The sequence below is a fragment of the Sciurus carolinensis genome, chromosome 3 (genome assembly GCF_902686445.1).
Source record: "Sciurus carolinensis chromosome 3, mSciCar1.2, whole genome shotgun sequence".
Classification (NCBI taxonomy): Eukaryota; Metazoa; Chordata; class Mammalia; order Rodentia; family Sciuridae; genus Sciurus; species Sciurus carolinensis.
In genome coordinates this window covers 19,585,087-19,597,686 of record NC_062215.1, presented here as the reverse complement: position 1 = coordinate 19,597,686, position 12,600 = coordinate 19,585,087, and the positions used below count along the sequence as shown (strand labels likewise).

General features: G+C 47.6%; 2 non-coding genes and 1 pseudogene across 2 annotated transcripts; 2 read left to right on the top strand and 1 right to left on the bottom strand.

Moving 5' to 3' along the window:
• Positions 1-680: 680 nt before the first annotated feature.
• LOC124979188 (CYFIP-related Rac1 interactor B-like) lies at positions 681-2,796 on the bottom strand (annotated as a pseudogene).
• A 282-nt stretch (positions 2,797-3,078) lies between these two features.
• Positions 3,079-3,269, top strand: LOC124981558 (U2 spliceosomal RNA). Its single transcript, XR_007108065.1, has one exon. It is a non-coding gene; the product is annotated as a U2 spliceosomal RNA (small nuclear RNA).
• A 7,679-nt stretch (positions 3,270-10,948) lies between these two features.
• Positions 10,949-11,139, top strand: LOC124981546 (U2 spliceosomal RNA). Its single transcript, XR_007108056.1, has one exon. It is a non-coding gene; the product is annotated as a U2 spliceosomal RNA (small nuclear RNA).
• Positions 11,140-12,600: the final 1,461 nt, after the last annotated feature.

Below are 12,600 nucleotides of genomic sequence, written 5' to 3'. Positions count from 1 at the left end.
ATACTACCAAGTGGGTATTATTCAAACTGGGGAAAAACAAAACAAAACAAAAACAACTATGGGCTGGGGTTGTACCTTATGGCAGAGCACTTGCCTAGCATATGTGAGGCACTAGGTTCGATCCTAAAACCAAACACAAATACTCAAAAAATAAGTACCACATTAATTAAAATTACTTTATACTCCGAAAAAGTATGTATTTTTTTTTTAGAAAAATGAAAGCTGATTTTTATTTTATCAACAGCCATTCTTTAAACATGAACATGCATGCGTAATATTCTACGCACACATCACAGTTTTTAACATTAGTTAATAAAGGTTAAACACACAACATACATCCTTTAAAAAAAAAGTCAAAATGCAAACTTAAAACTTTAAACAAAAATCTTAACTAATTTAAAAAAAGTTTTGTGTTGGGTACCATTTGTACAACACGGTTAATTCAAACATTTTCATTTTAGCTGCACATGAAAAAAGTGGCAGTAGAAAATAAAGTCATTGAAGGTTTTTAAATAGCAGAGTAGGCAGTTTTGACATGCAGGAGAAGCAATATTAAATATTAGTTTTCAAAAAAAAATCCACATTTAAAAATATTTAGTTCAAGTCACAGAATTTTTCTCAGTAGAGAACCCAATGCAATGCATAATTAGCTGCCTTAGATGGCCTGTTTGAAAGGACAACGTCCCCTCAGAGTATAACTTTACTGATTTTGGCACAGAAAAGAAGTCTTTTTTTTTTTTTTTTTGCGGTACTGGGGATTGAACTCAGGGTCTTGTGCTTGCAAGGCAAGCACTCTACCAGCTGAGCTATCTCCCCAGCCCCCAGAAAAGAAGTCTTAAGAACAAGAACATGATTAAAAAAGAGGGAAGAGGAACCGGGAAAGAAATAAAAGCAAGAATAAATGAGATAGTAATTGCAATCACTAAAAAACTGTGCATTCTCAGTCATTGCAGAATACTGTCTTCTGTCTACAGCAGGTGCTTACTCCAGAATGGTTATTGCAGCATGGACTTAATTTGCTTGGAGGTAGTCTCATCGCTTAAATGTTTTGTTGTGTACCTGAGAGCATTTAGAAGACCTTCTACACTATTAGGAGGTTGGTCCTTAAGAACTTTGATACAGCCTTTCATATCAATTTTGGAAGTTTTGGCAAATGCTCCCACTGGATGTACGTGGTCATAGAGTATTATGACACCCACCATTACCTGCAAGCAGAAAGATACTGTATCTTCATTTGTAAATCTGCTTCTATACTCTGGAGTTTCCAGCATGACTGCATATACTAGCCATGGTGCTTAAACAGTCTGTGGTATTTTCTATTGGTAAATTTTTGTTCTCTGATACAAATTTTGTTGTAGCATCACTTAAGGTTTTCAGCATGGGGGTTGCCTCAGCATAAAACAAAGACATTCGATTTGCCAATTCATTATTTACTTCATTTTCTCCTTCTGCTGGAACATTATTAATCTTCATACGACTCAACGTTCTTCTATAGTAGCTGAAATCATTCTGTATGGCAGGATTTGTCATCTTGAGTTCATCAAACCCGAGTGTGAAGTGAAGAATTTCTGCAAACTGTTTGGCAAGAGCCTCCTCTCGCTCTAGGTGCTGGGTAGGAGAATATGGGGTACTGGTCAAGGCTCCCAGAAGGCCTCTTAATGCTGCTTCTAACCTCTGAGAAAATTCATAAAATTTCTTTAATTTGCCTACAAGTGGAACGACTGCACCCCACGCCTTCTCTTGCAACTTCTCATCTGCTGGATGTTTGATTGCCTCTCATATTTCGTGACCAGCTCCTCTGTATGACTGCAAGTCCTCCAAGATGCCTTCTGCATCTTTTAATACTACATTCACCTGATTATAAATTTCCTTCTCAGACTCTGTAGGCTGGGCATTTTCAAAATCAAGGAAAAAAATTTGGCCCCTGCTCAAGGTCTGTGCATGTCAAAACTTTAAGAAGATTCCCCATGTTAAGGTACCCTCCCTCGGGCCTCCGGGCTCTCAGCCCCGCTCCTCCGCCCTCCTCGAGCCGCGGTGGCGGCTCCTCAACGGCGCTAGGGGGAGCCCCGGGCCCGGAGCTGGGAGCGGCGGCGGCCGACCGGGAGCCCCTCCGCACCTGCCCCTGTGGCGGAGCCGCGACGAACTCTGTATATTTTTCATACGTAAACAGCTCTTAGCTGGGCGTGGTAGAACACATCACTAATCCCATAGACTCAGGAGGCTGAAGCAGGAGGATCCCAAGTTCGGGGCCAGACTCAGCAATTGAGCGAGGCCCTAAGCAACTGAGAACCTGCCTCAAAATAAAAACTAGAAAGAGCTGGGGCTGTAGCTCAGTGGTCGGTTAGAACCAGGGGAAAAGGAAATGATGTCGGGCAGAGACAGCTGTGGGGGACCAACCCCAGGACAGGCAGGGTTCATCTGTAGAAGCACCAATGAACCCGGGCGCCGGAGCGGTGGAGAATCCCTCCCTCTGCCGTGCAGGGCTCGCCCTCACCGGATCCGCTCGCTGCATTCTCCCGGCGGTCTGCCGCCAGCCTTGCGCCGCGCACACAGGACCCCTCCGGGCCGCCCTGACTCAGAACAAGCCTCCCCGAGACGGGTCAGGTCCGAAGCTTGTCTTCCCCTCCGCCCGCAACGAACGGACGAAAAGCCATACGGTCTGGGCGTCTTTGACCAATGTCCGCAGCCGCACCCTGGGGAAAATCTGGGGCGCTCATGGCCAACAGCTCCCGCGGGCAAACCATTTTCGGGGACAAGCCGCAGTCCCTTGGGCTTCCGGTTCGTCAGTGGGTTGGCACAGAGGAGGGGTCGCCGGCGGTAGCCACGCCTCCCCGAGAAAGGGCGGAGCATGCAAAATAGGGGAGGGCGCCTCAGCTCGGGAATGCGGGAGCCTCCACGGAGAGTTCAAATTCCTCGATCCGAGTGGGGCGAGTGGGGAATCTGCACGGGAGTCCGGTGGCATCCGTGCGAGCGGGAAGGAGGCAGAGGAAAGGAGACAAGGAGTGGGCGTGGAGTGCTCACCGCAAGTGCAATGTGGGCGAGCGCAGGGCGGAGAGGGCGAGGGCGGTGGTGTGGGTTATCGCTTCTCGGCCTTTTGGCTAAGATCAAGTGTAGTATCTGTTCTTATCAGTTTAATATCTGATACGTCCTCTATCCGAGGACAATATATTAAATGGATTTTTGGAGCAGGGAGTTGGAATAGGAGCTTGCTCCGTCCACTCCACGCATCGACCTGGTATTGCAGTACTTCCAGGAACGGTGCACCCCTCCGGGGATCTCTAGCGCTTAGTTTTAAAAGTAGATTTTATCCGCCTTCTTTAGGTGATTTTCCTTGTTTCGTTTTCTTTACTCTTCTTTCTGTTTTTTTTTTCTTTCCGCATTCTGCTCCTCCACTGTCCCCACTCCATTGCTATACTTTTTGAATTTTATTCTTTGCCGTACTGCTCTAATATTTGCAAGTGCTCTTCAGTTAGAGATTTGTACTTAGAAGATCCTTTCTCGCGTTCCTTTTTGTATTTCTTGTGGGGGTTACTGCGTAATCAACTCAGAGGCCTTAGATCACATCCCCACTCCCGTTTTGTACTCACTACTCAGTGAAAACCTTTTTCGGCCTCCTGTCCCGTTAGGATTACCTACCGCGCTGGAACGTTTCTTTCTCTTTTTTCCCCTCGTTTGTTATTTACTGCCTTGTTCAAGTTCAAATTTTGCTCTTTCCTCAAGGACCTGCTTTTTTTTTTTTTTTGGGTGGTGGTGCTGGGAATCGAACCCATGGCCTTATGCTTGCCATTTACCGACTGAGCTAGCTCCCCACGATCTGCTTTCTCTATGCGTCTCCTATCAGCAGCTTTGTTTGTTTGTTTGTTTGTTTTGTTGTTTTTTTCTTGTCTTTTTCTTTCCCACAGGCCTCACTGCCTAGGGAATAGTGAGCCTTTGCTCTCTATCGCTGCTTTCTTGCCCTTTTATTCCATGCTAAAAAGGAAACTTTACAGCACTGGCTTTCAGCCTTGTCCTTCACCCTCATGTCCCCTTTCTATCACACACCCAGGTTACTCCAGTGCATTCCCCAAAGAATTGTCCTCACGTTTCCTGAGTACAAGGTCTACATAGGAAATTACTATTCTGATGCAGGTCTGTGCTAAATTAAACTCTGAAACCCAATGCAGTGGCTCATACCTGTAATCCCAGCGACACAGGAGCCTAAGGCAGGAGGATCCCAAGTTTGAGGCCAGCCCCAGGAATTTAACCAGGCCCTGAGCAACTTGGTGAGAGCCTGTCTCAAAAGCAAACAGCTGGGGATGTAAGTCAGTGGTAAAGGGCATCTGGGTTCAATTCCCCCAGACCTAAATAAAAATAAATGAGTGGAGAAGATCCACCTGGAACCTGGGCACAAGGCATGGGCTATTCAACTCATTTGTGTATTGCCCCTACCTGGGAATTACAGTTGATTAAGGTGACTGAGAGACCACCAAGATGCCAGTACCTTCAAAAGTTTTATTCCTTACAATGTTAAAGAAAAGTTGTATTCCTGATACTTGTACAAGATGGTGAGGCCAACTGGTCAAGATTCAAGAGGGGCTGTGGTGGTAGATGGGTACAAGGACCACTGCACCGTGGGGTCTTGCAATGAGAGCCAGATGATTGGACTAGAAAGGAGTAGTTGCTGCTTTCTGGTGGACACGTGTATGTGTGTTTGTCACTGCCCGATATCTGAAGAAAAGCAGAGGACAGGGTAAAGATTTCAGGGGCCTTTGCCTTCTTCTGAGGTCTTTCTTTTCCTTTTTCTTATTTATTTATTTATTTATTTTGTACTGGGGATTGAACCCAGGGGCACTTACCACCGAGCCACATCCCCAGGCCATTTTCTGTATTTATTTAGAGACAGGGTCTCACTAGTTTACTTAGGGCCTCCCTATTTGACTGAGGCTGGCTTTGAACTTGACAATCCTGGGTTAACCACCTGAGCTGCAGGGATTACAGGTGTGCATCACAGTGCCTGACTGAGGACTTCCTTTCTGACACAGCTATTCCTACAGTTGGAAGTCCGGGATGGAAAATGCACCCTCCCCGACATTTTTGTGTGAGTAAAGTGAACATTATTTAAGCAGGAATTTAATGACATTTTCCATGAATGAGATCCAAAGTATGCTGAAGCAGGAGGAGGCTGCAGGGTGGGAAGATTATGAAGCCGCCTTGCAGCATCCCTCTGTGGTGTGTCCACGTGGATGCCGCAAGTGCCTGAAATAAAGGAAAGTGGAAACTCCAGGAAGGAAAAGAGAATTGCCAGAGGACAGGCTGGGGTTGGGGGTTCTTTTTTTTTTTTTACGGTGCTGGGGATCGAACTCAGGGCCTTGTGCTTGCAAGGCAAGCACTCTACCAACTGAGCCATCTCCCCAGCCCAGAGAAGCTGTTTTTTTTGTTTTTGTTTTTGTTTTTTTTTTTTTGTTTTTTGGTACTGGGAATCAAACCCACAGTCTTGTGATTGCAAGGCAAGCACTTTACCGACTGAGCTATCTCCCCAGCCCTGGGGGTTCTTAAAAGCAGTGTCCAAAGGTGACTGGAAATTTGAACGAGGTGATGTGGAGGTCATCTCAACAGAGGAGCCAACAGTAGAATGGTTCTCTCTAGAAAACATAGCATACTGAGGACTGAGTTGACACGGACATGCAGGACTTGACATGCAGGCGCCCAGGAAGCTATCAGAGGCAAGAGAAGATGAAGGTGATTCCTTCAGTGACCTGTAGAAGGGGGGTGGTCAGCCTCCCAGGCAAAGCCCTTACCCAGTACAAAGGACAATTCCCAGTACACCCTGTAGATACAAGGAAGGGGAGGTGCCCATAGACTCAGCAAGAATGTCAAGACTCAGAAGCAGGATTCAAGGTTTGGGTTCTGGGGCTTCCTGAGAAGCAGAATGGGGACTTCACTGGAATTAAGAAGTATTTTGGGCACATGAGGCTCAGGGTCTAAAAGGCACTGAGCCCAAAACGGGTTCCTCTGCCCTGCGGGACCTCTCCCTCCCTGCAGGCTCCTGAGAGAACCCACAACTTCCGTCTCCCCACTGCTTCCTTGTAGAATATACTACCATTTAAGAAAATCAGCCGTGAACTGTGTTAAGACACCTGTTCTCACCTCATGCCTCCTGAAATTTGGAGCCCACTGTAAGGTCTTGCCATACATAGCTCGGTGTCAAAGAATGAGGGCCAGGGAGGCCCTGTGGGTTTAGTCATTGCCTGTGAGCTTTGAGGGACTAGAAGCCAGACTAAGGGGCAGAGTGGCTGCAGGAAAACCTATGTGGACATCTCCTTCCTTCCTATCTCTCTCTCTCTCTCTCTTTTTTTTTTTTTTTTGTACAAGGGACTGAACTGAGATGCACTTACCCATTGAGAGCCATATCCCCAGACCTTTTTATTTTTTTATTTTGAGACAGAGTCTCACTAAATTGCTTATGGCCCCCCTAAAGCCGGCTTTGAACTCCTGATCCTCTTGCCTCAGTCTCCAAGTCTCTGGAATTACAGGGCCTGTGCCACCATACCTGGTCAGGTAGACATTTCTGTTGGGTTGCTGTCTCAAAATTCAGAAGCCATAAGAGAAAGACGTAATTTGACTATTTTTTAAAATCCATGGCAAAAATAGAAAATAGTACACACATGCAGATAATCAAAGAAAAATAAGTACCATATTCACAGAAAATGTTATTTCACAGATATGTAAAGAGCTCCCAGCTGGGCTTGGTAGAACATGCCTGTGATCCCAGAGACTCAGGAGGATGAGGCATGAGGTTTGCAAGTTGGAGACCAGCCTCAGCAACTTAGAGCCTAAGCAATTTTGTGTCTGAAAAGAGTTGGGTGGGGGTGACTGTGGATGTGTCTCGGTGGTAAAGCACCTCTGGGTTCAGTCCCACTAACAAAAAAGAAAGCACCTAGAGATAATTATAAAAGTCCAAACACACAGTGGGAAAAATAACATGGGGAAGAGCTAAGCACAGAGAGTTTACAAGAAAGAGAAAGTGGTTGTAAAGCAGATATATAAAATTAAATAAAAACTCCACTGAAAGGCAAATTGTCCCTAAGGGATTGGCAATTTTCCAAAAATGTGATCTCGTGCCCTGCCGGTGAGAATGGGGAAACATGCACAGCTTCTCACTTCTCACTGTGCCCCTGGAGTCAGTGTCCTCCAACAGAAATTCCCAATTTTCTGGCACGGTGCTGCGGCACTGAAGAGGTCACGGCACCCGGAGGAGGAGGCCTCCCTAACATCCTGCGCTTATGCTGCCACCCCTTGAGGTGATCTGGTCTGTGCACCCTCACAGCTGATTATGAACCAGAAGGCGGAGTCCTTACTTTGCAATGAGAGATACTCCTTTCCAACAACCGTGCCCTCGTGCCTACAATTCCAAACGCCCCCTTCTGGGGAAAACCAAATCAGAGAGCAGAACTCAGCCTGATACACACGGAAATGAATAGAAACCACCGGATGGGGGAAGCGCGAAGACTGCTGCTAGGTGTGCCTGAGCGCGCTGTACACGTCGCCTCATCTGACCCTCACACATTCATTCCGCAAACAGCCATTACACGCCAAGGCGTGTCAGGCTCTGCCCTGGGTGCTAAGAATAGAGCATCGAAGACAACCTTGACCCTCAAGGTAAAAAACAAACGATAAACCAGTCGCATGAGTATATTTGTGACAGCCATGTGTCTATGTGTCTATATTTCTGTCTTGGAAACTTTTTCTTTTTTAGAGATGCTGTGGGTACCAAGGGCCACACACATGCTAGGCAAGCACTCAACCACTGAGCTACCTCCCCATCCCTATGTTTTCTATTTACATACCAAAAGATAATGAATGGTATGAAAAAAAGAAAGGCAGGCCAAGTGGGACATGAAGTAGAATGCCCAGGACGGCCAGGCGGAGATTCTGCACAGCCCGGTAAATGGACCGGTTTACTACTGGTTTACAGATGAGCAGCAGCTTTCTCCAGGGAGCCCTTAAGAAATTCCTATAGGCTCGCATTGCCCCGAGTAGTTTCATAAGTAGCCGACTTAGAGAGGTGTCACCATTTCCCTCACCGTACAGTTTTTAAAAAAGACATGGGGCACAGTGGCACATGCCTGTAATCCCAGAGACCTGGGAGGCTGAGGCATGAGGATTGCAAGTTCAGGTCAGCCTCAGCAACTTAGCGAGACCCAGTCTCAAAATAAAAAACATGGCTGCGGATATGGCTCTGTGGTAAAAGTACCCTCAGTTCAATCCCCAGAATAGAAAGAAAGAAAGAAAGAAAGAAAGAAAGAAAGAAAGAAAGAAAGAAGAAAGAGAAAACAAAATGTGGGAAGAAACCCAACGCCATGTAGTTAAAAGAAGCTTGGGTTCAAATTCTGACCTTGCTTCATATTAGCTGTGTGACCTTGGCCAATTGCTTGGACTGTCTGAGCTAAGCTCTCAGCCTATGACAGTGCTGCTGCTAAAGACACGTGAGTCATGTGCATCATGTTAAATTTTACAGGAGGAACGGTTTTTGTGTTCGATTTAGGAAGATCTGATTTTTGGAATGTTGTCGGGAATTACAGCAATATGTTCATTTTGGGGAGCCGGGGTGGTACTGGGGATGGAACCCAGGACCTGCTGCATGCTAGGCAAGCACTCTACCACTGAGCTACATGCTCAGCCGGACAGCAATATATTCATGAATACTAATTACTACCTTCAACAGATAATATCACAATACAGTGAATGCAAACAAGTACACTTAGAACGGGCTTAATTTCACAGAGACCCAGGCACCACTGTCCTCTCTGCCACACAAGTGGAGTCTGGGTCTGCTGTCGGAGCAGTGAAGCACAGGGCCCGCACAGGGTCAAGGCAGAGCCTAAGAGTTAAGCACCGGATCAAAAGAAGAGAAAGAGGCAGGGGAAGTCAAGTTTCCTATCTTGAAATAATATGTATTCACCTTGATAAACCCCAAACCTCACTTGAACACTTAACCAATGTAAAAGGATCAATGAGATGTTCCACATTTTGAACACTGTGCATTTTCACTCAGCACCGCTGAACTACAAGGAACCACACTTCCAGTGCTGAAGTGTGGCCGGTGGTTCTCATCCAGCACCCGTCAGGAGAATGGAGGTGGCGGAAAACAAGGCGGGGACTAGGGAGGAGTGATAGGAACCAGACAGGGGTCTTCAGCAAAGAAAAAAAAAAAAAAAAAAAAAATGTACGCACACCCTCCCGAAATAGTATTCAAGGTAAGCATCTTGATTATCTTGATGGGCAAGACACATTGCACCGAAATATTATTCGTCTCGATTACTGGAAGGTTTTTGGGGACATCCCCTTAACATTTTATTTTAGAGGACTCACCTCAGCCTAAACCTGGCCCTGGACAACACCACCCACCTCGAGGTGGAGCAAACTAAAACATAGTCTGCCTAGAGCGCCCAGTTTCCATTCGCCCTGGCTATTCAACGGCTTTCCGTCTGCAGCGGGGGTGGGCGGGGGAGGGTGATGACTGACTGAGCTTCAGTCTTACACTTGGGAGAGCCTCTTGCTTTTCGGAGATCAAATGAAAGAAACTGAAGTGCCGCAGGCCGCGAGAACGGGAAAGGCAAAGGCCGTCCCCTGCCGCAGACAGAAGCTTTATCCCAACCTTTCCCGGGACCTTGAGCCCCGCTTCCCCCAGAACATCCCTTCTCGCGTGTCGGGCCTCATCCCCTACACCGGGCCAGTAGCCTCCTACGCGCGACTTGTCTGCTTCCTTCGGTTGTGCGCATCACGACCTCTCCCCGACTCATCTCCTCTACAAAGGTCAGCTGAGCACCCGCAACTACTGGCGTACAGGACAAGTGCCGGTGGATGGCCACAGCCCTCCGCCGCCTCAGATTTCGGTGGGGGAGATGAGGAATCGTTCCAAATGTCGGCGAATGCTGTGCTTGCGGTAAAATAACAGGGTGCAAACACACAGGATGGGCGCCGATCACATTTGGGGTGGGGTGATGCAGGGCCCTTCCTTAGGGAAGGCGTCCTGGAGGAGGCGACATCCAAACGGAGTTCTCCCGGCGGTTGAGAAGGGACTGGGCCGGGCGCGGTGGCGCATGCCTGCAATCCCAGCGACTCGGGATGACCAGGGAGGAGGATCCCAAGTTCGGGGCCAGACTCAGCAACTGAGAACCTGCCTCAAAATAAAAAGTAAAAAGAGCTGAGACTGTAGCTCAGTGGCCGGGCGAAAACCTGGGGAAAAGGAAACGATGTCGGGCAGAGGCAGCCGTGGGGGACCAAGCCCAGGACAGGCAGGGTTCATCTGTAGAAGCGCCAATGGACGCGGGCGCCGGAGCGGTGGAGAATCCCTCCCTCTGCCGTGCGGAGCTCGCCCTCACCGGACCCGCTCGCTGCCTTCTCCCGGCGGTCAGCCGCCAGCCTTGCGCCGCGCACTCAGGACCCCTCCGGGCCGCCCTGACTCAGAACAAGCCTCCCCGAGACGGGTCAGGTCCGAAGCTTGTCTTCCCCTCCGCCCGCAACGAACGGACGAAAAGCCATACGGTCTGGGCGTCTTTGACCAATGTCCGCAGCCGCACCCTGGGGAAAATCTGGGGCGCTCATGGCCAACAGCTCCCGCGGGCAAACCATTTTCGGGGACAAGCCGCAGTCCCTTGGGCTTCCGGTTCGTCAGTGGGTTGGCACAGAGGAGGGGTCGCCGGCGGTAGCCACGCCTCCCCGAGAAAGGGCGGAGCATGCAAAATAGGGGAGGGCGCCTCAGCTCGGGAATGCGGGAGCCTCCACGGAGAGTTCAAATTCCTCGATCCGAGTGGGGCGAGTGGGGAATCTGCACGGGAGTCCGGTGGCATCCGTGCGAGCGGGAAGGAGGCAGAGGAAAGGAGACAAGGAGTGGGCGTGGAGTGCTCACCGCAAGTGCAATGTGGGCGAGCGCAGGGCGGAGAGGGCGAGGGCGGTGGTGTGGGTTATCGCTTCTCGGCCTTTTGGCTAAGATCAAGTGTAGTATCTGTTCTTATCAGTTTAATATCTGATACGTCCTCTATCCGAGGACAATATATTAAATGGATTTTTGGAGCAGGGAGTTGGAATAGGAGCTTGCTCCGTCCACTCCACGCATCGACCTGGTATTGCAGTACTTCCAGGAACGGTGCACCCCTCCGGGGGAAATCTCAGTGCTTGGTTCTAAAGGCAGGCTGTGGACTTCCAAAAGGCTCTTGGGTTTTTTGTTTTCTTATTTTTTCTTTTGTTGTTCTTTCTTCTTTGCTTTTGCGCTTCCAATCGCTTTGTTGGGGATTCCTCCAAAGTGGTTGACTTTCTAATGGAGTCTTTTTCTTTTTTCGTTTTCCCAACCCCCTTTTTCTACGCACTTTTATGTGTCTTTTTCCCGTGTTTTCTTCTAGGGTTTTTTTTTTTTTTTCTTTTTTTCTTTTTTTTCCCCCAGTAGGCCTCACCGCCTAGTAAGTCCGTGCCATGCGGACTAAACAGGTCTTTGCTACTATTCCTGTTTTCTGTCTCTTTTTCAATCTATGCTAAAGATGAAACTCTGTAAGGAGTAGCGTTCAGTCTCAAGACGACTTCTGTTTCCTTTGAGTTTACTCCTCTCCATAGCATGCCGGGAGGACTTCTGGTCTCTCAGTTTTTTTTTTTTTTTTAAACAGATTTCATTTTGATTTATCGTACACAGGCGGGGTGTACACAGGAAAGCTTTTCCTTTCTGTGGTTTTACACAATGTAGATTCATACCATTCATGTAATCATATGTATACATAGGGTAATACTGCTTGGTTCTACTATCTTTCTACTATCTTTCCATCCCCTACCGCCTCCCACCTCATTTTCCTCTACACCATCCAACGTTCCTTCATTATTCTACCCCGCCACACCCTGCCCCCTTTATCTACAAACATTCGGCCTTTGGTTTTTTGGGCTTGGTCTATTTCATTTACCACGATTTTAACAAGAATTAACTTGTTTTAAAAATAATAAGTGGAGGGGCTGCGGAGATAGCTCAGTCGGTAGAGTGTTTGCATTGTAAGCACAAGGCCCTGGGTTCGATCCCTAGCACCAAAAAGAAAAAAAAGAAAATAAGTGGAAAGGGGAGTGCTGAAGAAAAAAAGGGTAATAAAGAAGGCAGAAGAAAGAGAATGGAAAAAGCAAAGGAAGGGAAGAAGACAGAGGTCATGGAAATCAATAAATTCACCATCTTCATAGACACCAACAGCACGTTGGGTAGAAAGCAGGTGAAGTGAGATAAAAGAGATGTTCCCTCCACTGTCACCATCTCATGAGCTCATCCATTTACCAGCAAATGCCATAATTTTGTCTTTTTTTTCCCCATGGGTACAAGAATTTTTTTTTATTAAAATCTTTTATTTTTACACACAGACTGCATTTTGATTCATTCTATACAAATGGGGTACAGCTGTTCCGTCCAGCGGAACCGACGCGGAGAAAGGAGACATCACCAATCTTTAGTTGACCAGATTTATTGTGTCCTCCCTGTTTCCCTGCCTCCTTTGTTCTGCCACTCTCTCCCTTCTTCTACCCTCTCCCTCTCTCCTCCCCCAGGCTCCTAGCTTATCAGCCAGTTATAGCAAAGCTTTCTCTCATTCAGGAGAG